Consider the following 11,483-nt stretch of genomic DNA (forward strand, 5'->3'; position numbering starts at 1 on the left):
GTTGGCCAACGTCCTTCCGGACACGCAACACCAAAACTGAGTAATTTTAACCTCCGCTGCTTCCCTTCAGCGCTGCCAGCTGCCTGCCGCCCTCGGCCCGGCACGAAGCATCCCGGCCGGGCAGCGACACTTCGCCGCCTTCTGCTTTCCCGAGAACTTCCCAGCCGCAGCGACAGCTCCTTCACGGAGACCCTGGTGAGACCCAGGACACCTTCAAGGCTGCCCAGCTCCGGAGCCAGGCGGCAGCCAAGCCCGCGCTGGCACGCGCATTCCCAAGGGAAGGGCCGTTTCCGCCGCCGTGGAAGAGATGGGCTCCAGCGCCCGTCTCCGTCCTCTCCGCGACGCTGCAGCGCTGCTCCTGGCGGCGGCCCCTGCCCGCGGTTTATTCCGCGCTCCTCTTCGTGCACCGTTGTTCATTTTTCCCTTTTGGAAGCAGCTTTTCAATACGTAGCTATAAATTTTTTTTTAAATGATCGAAGTCAGATAACTAATTACGTGATTGCTTTACAGTCCCATTACCTTAACTGATGCTGCTCTCAGGCTTATCCTTTAGCACAAGCAAATGCCATAAAGAAGTCAGTAAAATACACAGCATTAATGAAGTACGCCAGCAACTTCTATTTTTCAGGTGTCTTAAATTTTGAAGAAAGTTTCCAGACTTCTAATTTGTAAAAATAGCCATAAATTGCCCTGTGAGAGCGCCAAGGAGTTTATCTGTATTTTCACTTTTAGAATAGAAGTAGGTAAAAACTGAATATTTGATGGTCTTCTACCATTGGCTTGTATGAGTGAAAACATCTTTTCAAAGACAGCAGCAGTGCCAACTTGTAATCTAAAAATCAGGCTTTGAAATGAAGTACTTTTTAACATAACGCTGATGAATGCACTGATTTACAATACATATCCATAATAGAGAGCGTTCTTCTTTTGGGAGTAGAAGGGAAGGGAAGATAACTTGCTACTTTTTAGGTAAGGTTTTAACAGTACGCTAGCTCTGACCTGCTTAAGCTTTACAGATGTAAAAGTAGAGCTTTAATTATACCTGCTATAATTATTAAAATAAGATTTAATGATTAAAATACTAGTTTTAAAATAATATTAATATTTACGTACGTCTTGTTGATTCTGTATCTCTTTTAAAGGGATCCCATGTATTAATGTGGGTCATTCAGAAGAAAATTAATCTGATTTACCCCTCCAAAAAAAAAGTATGGAAACGGGCAAATGTTGCTTCGTATTTTAACACAGAAGCAAAGCAAAAAACTTCCACAGATGATATAAGGGAAGTTTTTTCTAATCTACTTTTCCTTCCAATAAAGGCGCATTGCAATTTCCCTTTAGCCCTCCACAAGCCTCGCACGCCTTTTTTCCTGTTCCATGGGTTTGCAGCGAATGTATGGAACAAAGCCAAATTGCAGAAGCGTGCTCAGGGATAAAAACAAAACCTGCCTCTTTGCACCTGAAGCGTTTCTGTCCCGACATTGCACAAAAGCGGCGATATTTCAAGGAGCGCCGTTTCGCTGCTTTGGGGCCAGCACGGCCGGGGCTGCAGGACCTGCCGCTCCATCACACAGAGTTCAAACTTTTGGGACGACGAGGGAAGATTTGCAAAGTTAAGAATCTTGACGATGGTCCGAGCACTTCCTATTAAATTCCACGTGCAAAGCAGGGAGAGCGCTGTTTTTCACCTTTGGTTTTCTTCAAAAGCGGGGTTCTGCAGGGCGCCCGTGCCGGCGGGACACCAGCCGAAGCCCGTTCCCCGCCAGCTCGAGCCTGTTTTCTGCTCAGGAAACCCCCATTCTGGGTCCCGCTTCCCACGCCGACGTGGACGGCAGCCGGGCAGGAGGCGCGCGCGGCGTTTTGGGGACGGGCCGGCGCTCCGGACGCTCCGTGTCCTCGCCGAGGCGGCCAGGGACCTCTCCGGGTCACTCGAGCCCCCGGCTCATTTCCGCAGCGCCCGAGCTGGAGAGCAGCCTTTAAGGGCTGCGCGGTTTCCTCGACAAACTGCCGCTCCGGCTATCGTATTTGCTCTAGTCCCTTCACAACTTCATCTTCCCAGCGATGTTTCATACCTGCAAGTGAAACCCCCCGTCCCGTCCTTGCGAGAACGTCCAGTTTGAGGCAAAAGAGGGCGATTCCGGCGGAGGCTTCACCGCCGCCGCGATGCTCCTGCCGCTCACCCGCCGCCCGCACGGTCTGCAGCCCCCCTCCCGGCCTCAGCCAAAACTGACCGAAATACTCCCAAAATAACGACAGTAGAAACCAGTCGACCCTCGTTTCTCCTGAAAACCCTCCCAGAGGTCTTTTCAGACTTCTACTTAACCATGTATACGCGATGCCGGCTGCTCTCCCCCAGCTCACGCGGACTGGCGCGAAGGGCAGCAGCCCCCCATCGTGTCCCTACGTGCGGCCACAGGGTTAGACGCGAAGGTAGCAAATATTTAAATAGGACAAATTTTGCAAAGGCCTCACCGCCCTCACGGCACGGCTTCCCGCAGCTGACTCTCTGCTCAGCAAGGGAGAGCTTACACCCGAAGCACGGTGCAACCTCTGCAAGCCAGCCGCGCCGGCCAGCCCCGGGCCTCCGTCGCCGGGCCCTCAGCAAGGCGCAAGGCATTTCTGCCGTAACTACACAAAACTTCACATTTTTATATTATCCTTGATTTGTTTCTGCTTACTTTTAATTATAAAGCGTCAATAAAAAGATTAAACGCACACACAAAAAGATCACAGTGTGCACCAGATGCTGACCCGTCCTCCGGAGACCGGCAGCGCAACGCCAGGTGTTGTGTCAGCCTAATGAAGCAACAGCCGCACGCCGGGGACACCGAGGGTGCAGCGGCAGAGGCTTGCGCACGCTTTGCTTAAAACCTGCCATTATGAAGGCAAAACGGGAAAGACTGGAAATCACAATTTATATAAGAGAGTAAAAAAAATTATTCACAATAAGAATAAAACAGGTTTTTTTGCAAATGCTTTAATTATTCATTTTTCAAAGTTGCATCATAAAATCTTCTGCAGTTACAATACTGTGAGCAGTTAAATAATTCCACATAAATACAGCATAACACTTAAGCTGAACTGCCCAACACATGCTGCAATAATTAAGGAACATTTCTATATCTGAACTAAAGTACAGATTGCATTTCTTTCACGATATGCATACTACATAATTTGGAGGCTTAACAGACCGAGTTCAGGTCATTGCCACAACAACGAACTTCACTAAAATTTACTGAACATAAAACTATGACCTAAGGCAGTAACTAATGAACTTAAGGGCATCTTAATATATTTCCGTATCACTGAGTAAAGCACTTTAACTTATTACAGCTACATGGCCTGACCTCAAGCAATCGAATCTTTTTGTAGCAGATTCAACCAATGTTTTTAATATCAATTACAGCAAGGTATAATCTTTTCACTTTTGCTAAAGAAGCGTTAAGTAAAACAGCATGCACCCTGCATGGCTTTGCCGTGGATAGACTCCGGGTTGGATTCTCTACGCGAGAAAGCTTTTCCAGCAGGTTAGAGGTAAGTATAAAACCAGGACTTGTAGTCTGGAGTACGTGGAGAGTTTATAACTAAGGAAGCAGCCCGCTCCCGCCGGCGGCTCGTTTGAAACAGCACAGGCCAAGCATTTGATGCTTTCAATATCTAATTAAACCGTCTTATCCAGGAAAATAGCTGGTCATTCACACTGTAGAGTAAAAAATGAGTTATGCGTAGAAGACTCTTTCTTTTGAATTTCTAATATTAATACTAAGGGAAGCTAAAAATGGTGGAACGAGAGAGTTCCAGCCCAAAACGTAGTTCTGAGACCAGGAAACCCGCGGGGCTGATTGAGGACAAGAATCCGGACTCTGCCTCCGTGCTAAAGCTTTAGTCAAACTAAACCGCTGCCTCCAAATGCAAATTTCGAAGCACTGAAAATCTGGACTCAATACTAGAACTTGGGCCCATCGCTTCCATGGAAAGCGCTTTGATACATTTTCCCTGCAGTTTCCGCTGATGATTTAAACCTCGGCAGCTTTCCCGTCCCTTCCGGTCCCGCACGGCGGCCTCCCACCGGCGCTGCCCGCCCCGGCTCGGGGCTAAAGGCCGGAGGGTGGTTGGGAAGATGTCGAGGCTCTTCCCAGACTAACCCACGTATGCACAAGTTAGCTTTCTTTAAGTTTTTTTTAACTAGATTTACATTTCTACTTGACATGAAACAAAAAGATAGGAGAAAAGTTTTTAAAACAAACTACTGCGTGCACTGATAGATACCCTATTTTATCTAAATCCATAAAATAAACTGTTTTAAAAATCTACTCAGGCTATGGCAGTACATGGTATCGGTTCTGTAAAGCACAATTTTCCTGCTCCGATTTAAATCCTGTTAATCCACATATTCCAAAACAAAGCCATAAAACGCAGACTGCAGTCTACAGCACGATTGCTGTGCGAATGCTTCAGAAAAAAAACAATCTTTTTCAGACTTCTTATTTTCCAATGTCAGGTTAAAGCTGCAATAAAGGTATCACTAAAGTAGCATGCATATTCCAGTAAAATCTGTGAACAAAACATCAAAGACTCGTTTTATTTCTCTTTTTAAAGGGCAATTCTCTGCTCACACCAACCGCTTCAGTGCTGTTCCTGTTTGTATTCCCTCATTCCTCCTGCCCACGTGGGCTTCATTTCCAAGCCTATTCAAAATGATGTTTTCCAAGCATGTGCCACATGACTTGTTCATATAAATGGAGCAAATTAAACTGTCTCCACATATATCCTATCACATTTGTAGTCCTGATTTCTCTCCTTAACACGTGGCCAAGACACCGTATTATCTGCCTGCAGAGGTTGACCTCAGGATATTAGATTCTGCCACATAGCTCTCTTGTACTAAACCGAGGGGAAACACTTAATCACCCCTGCCTTTTCAGGAAAAAATCAACTTTAAATTTGCCATGATGAAAAATCAATAAACCAGTAATTGCTTGGCTTATCATTGCGTGGAGGAACAAATTGGGAAGCGAAGCTTAGCGTCCACACAGATTTCAGTGAAACACAGAGTTTCAGGATCACTAAGCCAGAAAAGGGAAAGGTCTCAGAGTGATAATTAAATCTACTCATGCTGATTTTCTGCCAAATTTATTTCCCTGGAGTATATAAAAATGTTTCACTGCTTACTAGCTAGGCATAACTAATCAATTCAGCGTTGGGCCAACACACATGAGAAAAAAAATGCAAATGCCAGAACGAAGGCACCAGGCTCAGAGACGCCCCAGCGCGAGCGCTGCACTCGCATTGATTTATTTATTGATGGATTGCACAAGAACAAACCCTATTTAGCTGCATTCTGAAAAACTTCTTTGCCCTGTTATCTGATCCAAACCTTCCCACACACGAATCTGTTATGGGCAAAACGCTGCCGGAGGTCTAGGAGGTTTAGCAGCTTCCCCAGTTTCAACCCTCCACACAATTGTAGAAATAATTTTGTTTTTAACTAAAAATTTTGTAATATTATTATGCATGGTATAGTAAGACAAACAATCCAAGCATCTTGCAGCAGCACCATCCACGTATCTCACGGAGTATCGAAGGGAAGTGTTTCCCTCTTGCAGCACACTGCATGCATTATTTCGGCTATCGCTATTACGCGTTTCAGCTACTTTGAATTTGACTTGCCAGGCCGAGAGTTGCAACCCAGTTTGACAGGGAAATCCCCTGCGGATTTTGATGTCATCTTCAGCCAGCACCAAGCGGTAACGAGTGCGCAAAACCAAAACGGGGAACGTGCTCCGTTGAAAACGCTCGTGCCAGAGCAGCGCCTTTTTCATTAACAGGCCTAATCCCACGCAGCAAATTAGCGGAGCTCCAGTGGAAGCGCAAACGTAACCAAACAGAAGAATTCAGGTGGGGACGGGGAGCCTCTTCGCTCTTGCTTTGTTTTTTGGTTACAACCAATGATTTTGCGTGCGCGTCCTTCAGCCGGCCGCAGAGACGATGGCAATCGCAACGCGCGGAGCCGCTGCTCTGCAGCGCGCGGGGGGACAGCGAGCGCCGTGGCCGCTTGGGCTCGTGCCAGCCCGTGCCAGCCCATCTCGGTGCCGGACATCCAACATCTAACCGCACGCGCGGTCTGGCAACCAGACTGCAAGGAAAGGAATGGCAAGAGCCTTTCCTGGGGGGCGGGGGGGAGACCGCGCGGTTTGCACGCGCGGAGGGAGGGCTGCTTCATTTGCACCGCGGCAGCAAAGCTAAACTCTCCGCCAGGAAGGGTTAGTAACTCTAATTTAATTTAAAAAAAACGCCTTTGACAACGGTTCACAGCGGTTTGTTGACAAATCCACAGCTATTTCGGGCAACCGCTTCTGTTTGAGCGGGGACGGAAAGGCCAAGGACCACAGCTGGCACCGACTGCCAAGAGCCGGGGCAGCTTTTGTACCTGCGGCGTTCCGCAGGGCAGCTACACGACTGCATTATCGAAATTTCAACCAAAAGGGTTCGGGAGCCCAGGCAGGGAATCGCTATGGAGAATTAAGCACGTAATAAAATAGCTATGAGAATTCAAAAATCAGTCAGAATGGTTTTTTCACTTTTTTCAGTTATGCAATAACCTAGTCTAATGACGATTTCCTGATCAAATATTTAATTTCTTCCCACTGTAAAAGAGCAAAAAGCTTAAAAAAAAAAAGCAAACCTTATTCCATCTGAAGTGCGTGAAATAATTGCACACTTTCTGTGCAAAGAATGAGGCAGATGGGACTAAGGCGGGAAGCCGGAGACGGCACAGAGCCGGGGGTGCCCGAGAGGGGCACAGGCACGGCGAGCCCAGCCCCGCCACGTCCCTCCCAAAAACTAACCCTGCGGGGGAGCGAGAACCATGATAAGCACCAAAAAGCAGCTTTTGCAGGCAAAAGGGCCCACGGCGCCCGGTGGAGGGACGCTGCTTGCACAGGGCAGAGACGGGAGAAGGAACACGCTCTACCATAGCTACCACCGTTAATGCAAGCGGGATAAACGACTTATTCATAAAAACATATCAGAAATCAAAACCACATAAGATCGGTGCTTTCCATGCTGCATTCTGATGTCTCCGGATATCTTGCACGGACTTGGTATGCTTAAACACTTGTTAAACAATTTAATAATTCCAGGGAAAATAAAACATTTTATTCTTAATTGGTAGCGAATTTCTCAGAAAAATTGATGACTTTCTTTAACAAACTTCCCTTCGGGGCACCTTTTCTATCTGTTTCAGAACACTAATGTCAGATCCTTGCGACCTTCCCGAAGACACCGCGGGCCAGTTTTCATAGCGCGTGTTAAGGAATGGAAAAGCAGCTTCCCACCTGTTTTCACTGTAAATTACCATTGTTTCTAGTTCACGAACCAACTATTTTTTCCTTCACTTTTTTTTCCCTTACTGATAGATATTGATATCATTCCACTAACTTGACATTTGCAAAATCGTCTTGGAAGCCCTGAGAACTGACAGCTTTAAAAATGTGCGTTTTCCCAGCAGAGGAGACACCAAAGCCAGCTTGAAGTGTTTTGAGGCGACGACGACGACGACGTTTCACCAAGTCGTTCTCCCGGCTGCAGAGGTTCGAGCGGCCGTGCTGCCGGCCGCCCGGCTCTCCCAGCTCGTCACTCGGGAAATCAGCCGTACGCGGAGTCTTGCAGGAGACGCAAAGCTTTAACGCAGCAGCGCTTGTAACTTAATTTTGAGAGACTTGGTGGAGATGCACAGACCAGAAGCGTTAGACACCTACTAAAATACTGTCCTTATCGCTAGTATATAACGTATATTTCTACGCACCCCCCTGAAGCGCTATATTCTGAACCGAGCGTTAATTTACACTCTGCAACAGGAATACGGGTTAGTACGGGGGGCTTCTCATGCCGCAGGCCTTACGCGACTGCATTCTCCGATTTGCTTGTTCTAATGCCATAACCAGCCGCAGAGCGGTCCCCGATGGGTGCTTACACGACGCTCCGTCACACCCTGCTCGCTCTCTCCGAAGAGAGAGGGAAAAAATAAGTCCTTTCCAAATCACTGTGGTAGAAAAGATGATTTTTTTTCTCATTTGCCATTAAACGAGCAGAAGTGGAACTAAGATTTCAAGTACCGTCTTGCTGACCAGTAACTCGAACTCGGAGCCTTCCCAAGACGGAGGCTTCCTCTGCTGCAAGCACGCAACCCCAAGGGAACACGCAACCGCTTGACCAGCCCCAGTTCCTAGATCACCGGTTTACCACGATGATATTCAGGCAACCTCGCTCCACCTAACCCTGCGGAAAGGCCGGAGGCCCTGCGAGGCGCGCCGGGGCCCGGGCAGGGCGGGAGACGAGCCGGTGAGGCGCCGAGCCAAGCCGGCCCTTCTCCGGCGGCTAGCGCGAGAGCCCTCAGCCTTTCACAGACGCTACCGCAACGCCGCCTGCGCGTTGCTTTTAAATACGTAGCTCACGTTTGCACGCGCGCGATGCCTTGTTAGCGCGAGGGCGTACTGTTAAAGGCGCTTTGGTGCCTCCTCTCTGCTGCAAGGCATCGCAGCTAGATTTCTAAATCGAGCCCGAATCTTATAAAACCGCTCTGCTTACAGTACGCACAAAAGAAGTTAGAGGGAACACTGTTTTATTTTGCAGGTGTTTTGGACGCTGCATTAGATACGCTGCTGCGTATCAGGGGAACCATCGCGCCCCGCGGCGGCAGGGCGGCGCAGGAATACTCCCCTTCCGAACCGGGTTTCCCCTCGAGGCGCGTGCAGGTCGCTCACCGCTCAGCTCCCAACCCACCGCGGCTCCCCGGAAGGCGCGCGCCGCGCTCGGCGGGCCAGGAGCCACCGCAAGGGGAAGAGGTGGCCGCACTCGCTTTGGGCAGCCGTTTGGGTATAAAGGCACTTAGTGCATTCAAATATTTGGAGTATCAACGCGCCTGTTATAATAAGCTCTCAAAGTGTATCCAGATAACATAATTAGAAAATTGACATAAAAGAACAAATTTCCTTCAGATGTAATGATTGCCCAATACCCTTTGAAGTAAAGAAAAAGCTTAGCATCCATTTTACCTTCTTTTTTTTTTTTTAAACATCATTAAACTAAAAGTTTATTAAATGTGAACACCTCCAACCTCTTGCAAAGAGAGAAAGAAAGGCAATGGATTAGTTTAAATTTTCCAAAGATAATTACGTTGTATTTTACACTTTTGTCAAGCACAGCAGGAGTTTCAGGGATGAGATGTGCAGGAAGAGCTGAATATCGTACCTAAAACCGTGCAGGGCCAGCGGAGCGAGCGGAGTTTCCCCCCCCGCATCGAGCAGCCCCCGAGGCGCAGCCCCACGGGGCCGCATAAAGCCCAACGCCAAGGAGCCGGGAGAGCCCGACCCAACAGGATTCGGCCGCGGAACCAACGGTGGCAACTTCATCCACTGCTAGCTGTACGAGCTTGCGGATTTCTGTTTTTTTGGGGGGGTGTTTTTGTTTTTTTTTAAAGCAGTCAGTACACACAAATACTTTTGGATTAACCTGATATCGCAAAACATTAATTTTTTCGACTATCTTATAAAAAAAACAGATAAGGGAATCAATCTCATGAATTTTTAATAAAGATTACATTAGAGTTTTGAAAGACGCTTGCCATACTGCATGGTAAGTCCCACAATTTGGAGCTTATTAAAGACATCTAAATCTAGAAACAAACAGGGCGTGGGAAATCATGTAAAAATGTAAAAATCCTGTAAAATGGCAGCCTCTGAATCAGAACTGCAAAGTATACTTAATTTTCTCATTCACACATGAGGACTTAATGAAGCTTGTCTGTGTAGGAAGCGCAAATAAGCTTTAGACTGCCTTCAGAAATTATCTAGGCTTGAGTTAGGCTTCAGAAATTACTCAGGCTTTAGGCTAATATGTAGTAAGAAAATATATAGTAACAAAATTGGAGAAGTTTGTAACCAAAGAAACAGCAACTAAAGTTGCTACCTAAGAACAGAGAGCAACATGGAAACAGGTAGGCTATGTTTTCCTAGTCCAAAAATCTTGCTAACAGCTGGTTCCAAAATCAAATGAATTTGTAAAAAATTTCCAAAAAAATCAGAGCCTTTGGAGCAGGCCCTAAAACATATATATGTATATATCAGACTGGTACCTGGGAGGCCAGGGAGATATGAGGAGAGAGATGCAGCAAAATTAAAGTTCCTTATCTTTACCTTGAAGTTCAACTCGACGTGCCCAGAGCTGGGAAGAGAGGGGGGAGACTCAAGGAGACTTTGAAATAAGTTTAGAGAGATTGTAAAGAAAGATGATGTTTTGGAAAGGGTGGAGCAGACGACACAGTAAAATGGTAAACACCTCTGTACTCTGCTTTCCTTATTTTCTTCCCTTCACTGCATTCCCAAGCAAGCTATTCCCTCTTCCCTTCTGCAAGACTTTTCCTGGTTTAAGGTTAGCCCAATGGTTTTATTGTCATATCACACCAGGAACTAAAAATACAACAGTCTCTTAATGTCTCCTTAAATTTTCAAGCTGTCCCAAAGAGCTTGACTTTACATCACTCTCCCCCATAAATGACACCCTGCCCTTAACCAAAATACCACTGATATTTGGGCACAACACTGACTTTCATAGCAAATGAATCTATCAAAAGGTCAGCTCTGAAAAATGCATGATCTCCTACAACATTACATTGCCCTAGAAATCTGGGTCGTGTTTCTTGGGTGGTTAAAAATCTGACGCAATGCAGCGAACATCCGTTCAATCCTGGGTAGGTAGCCAAGGGTCAAAGGGCAGGGGGAAAAAAAAAAAAAAAAAAAATCAAGGAATACACTTACCTGGAGACTGTTCAATGTTTTAAACAACAGTTACATCCTTAAACCTATCATCGTTTAGCTGAAGATGTTCACTGTAGTGACCACTGTGTGACAACGCACATCCCAGAGTTAAACCACGGCATCAGGGAAGTGAAGACTTCCACTGTTTTTTTTTGTTTTTTTTTTTAGCGTCTAAGTCAATGTAAAAACAATACATGCCACAGAAAGCGAAATGGTTCAGCTGCGTTGGAACAACAGTGATATTTTCTCTGAGGCAGGGAAGCCTGCCGGAGCTGCCGTGAGAACCTGGCAGGCTCCTTCGCGGTGGGTTTGCATTGGCTTGAAAATGTCTCTTCCCATTATCCAGTGACATATAAGCAAAACGCATTTGTTTTAATTATCCAGTCATTATACATTAACTTTCCACCTACTGTCTTGCAAAGGGTAGCAGCTCAAATCCTGGCAGCCTTCAGAGCACAAAATTTCCTCGAGAAGCAGATCAGTGCACTTGTTGACACCACACAGACAAATCGACTAACCGTTGAGCGTATCGTCTTAATCGAGCAACATATCCAGCGCACAGACCAATGGCATGGGCTGGTCAGAAGGTCTTAGCACCTAACTTGGTTTCAAACTATTCAGCTGCTTTAAGGGCAATCTTAATTTAATTTTAAAATATGAAAAACT

General features: G+C 46.6%; 1 protein-coding gene across 3 annotated transcripts in view; it reads right to left on the bottom strand.

The window, feature by feature from the left end:
- Positions 1 to 11,483, bottom strand: part of RSRC1 (arginine and serine rich coiled-coil 1) — a 169,819-nt gene that overhangs the window by 13,539 nt on the left and 144,797 nt on the right. The gene's annotated exons all lie outside the window — the stretch shown is intronic.

This window comes from Apteryx rowi, unplaced genomic scaffold (assembly GCF_003343035.1).
Source record: "Apteryx rowi isolate R43461 unplaced genomic scaffold, aptRow1 scaffold_140, whole genome shotgun sequence".
Classification (NCBI taxonomy): domain Eukaryota; kingdom Metazoa; phylum Chordata; class Aves; order Apterygiformes; family Apterygidae; genus Apteryx; species Apteryx rowi.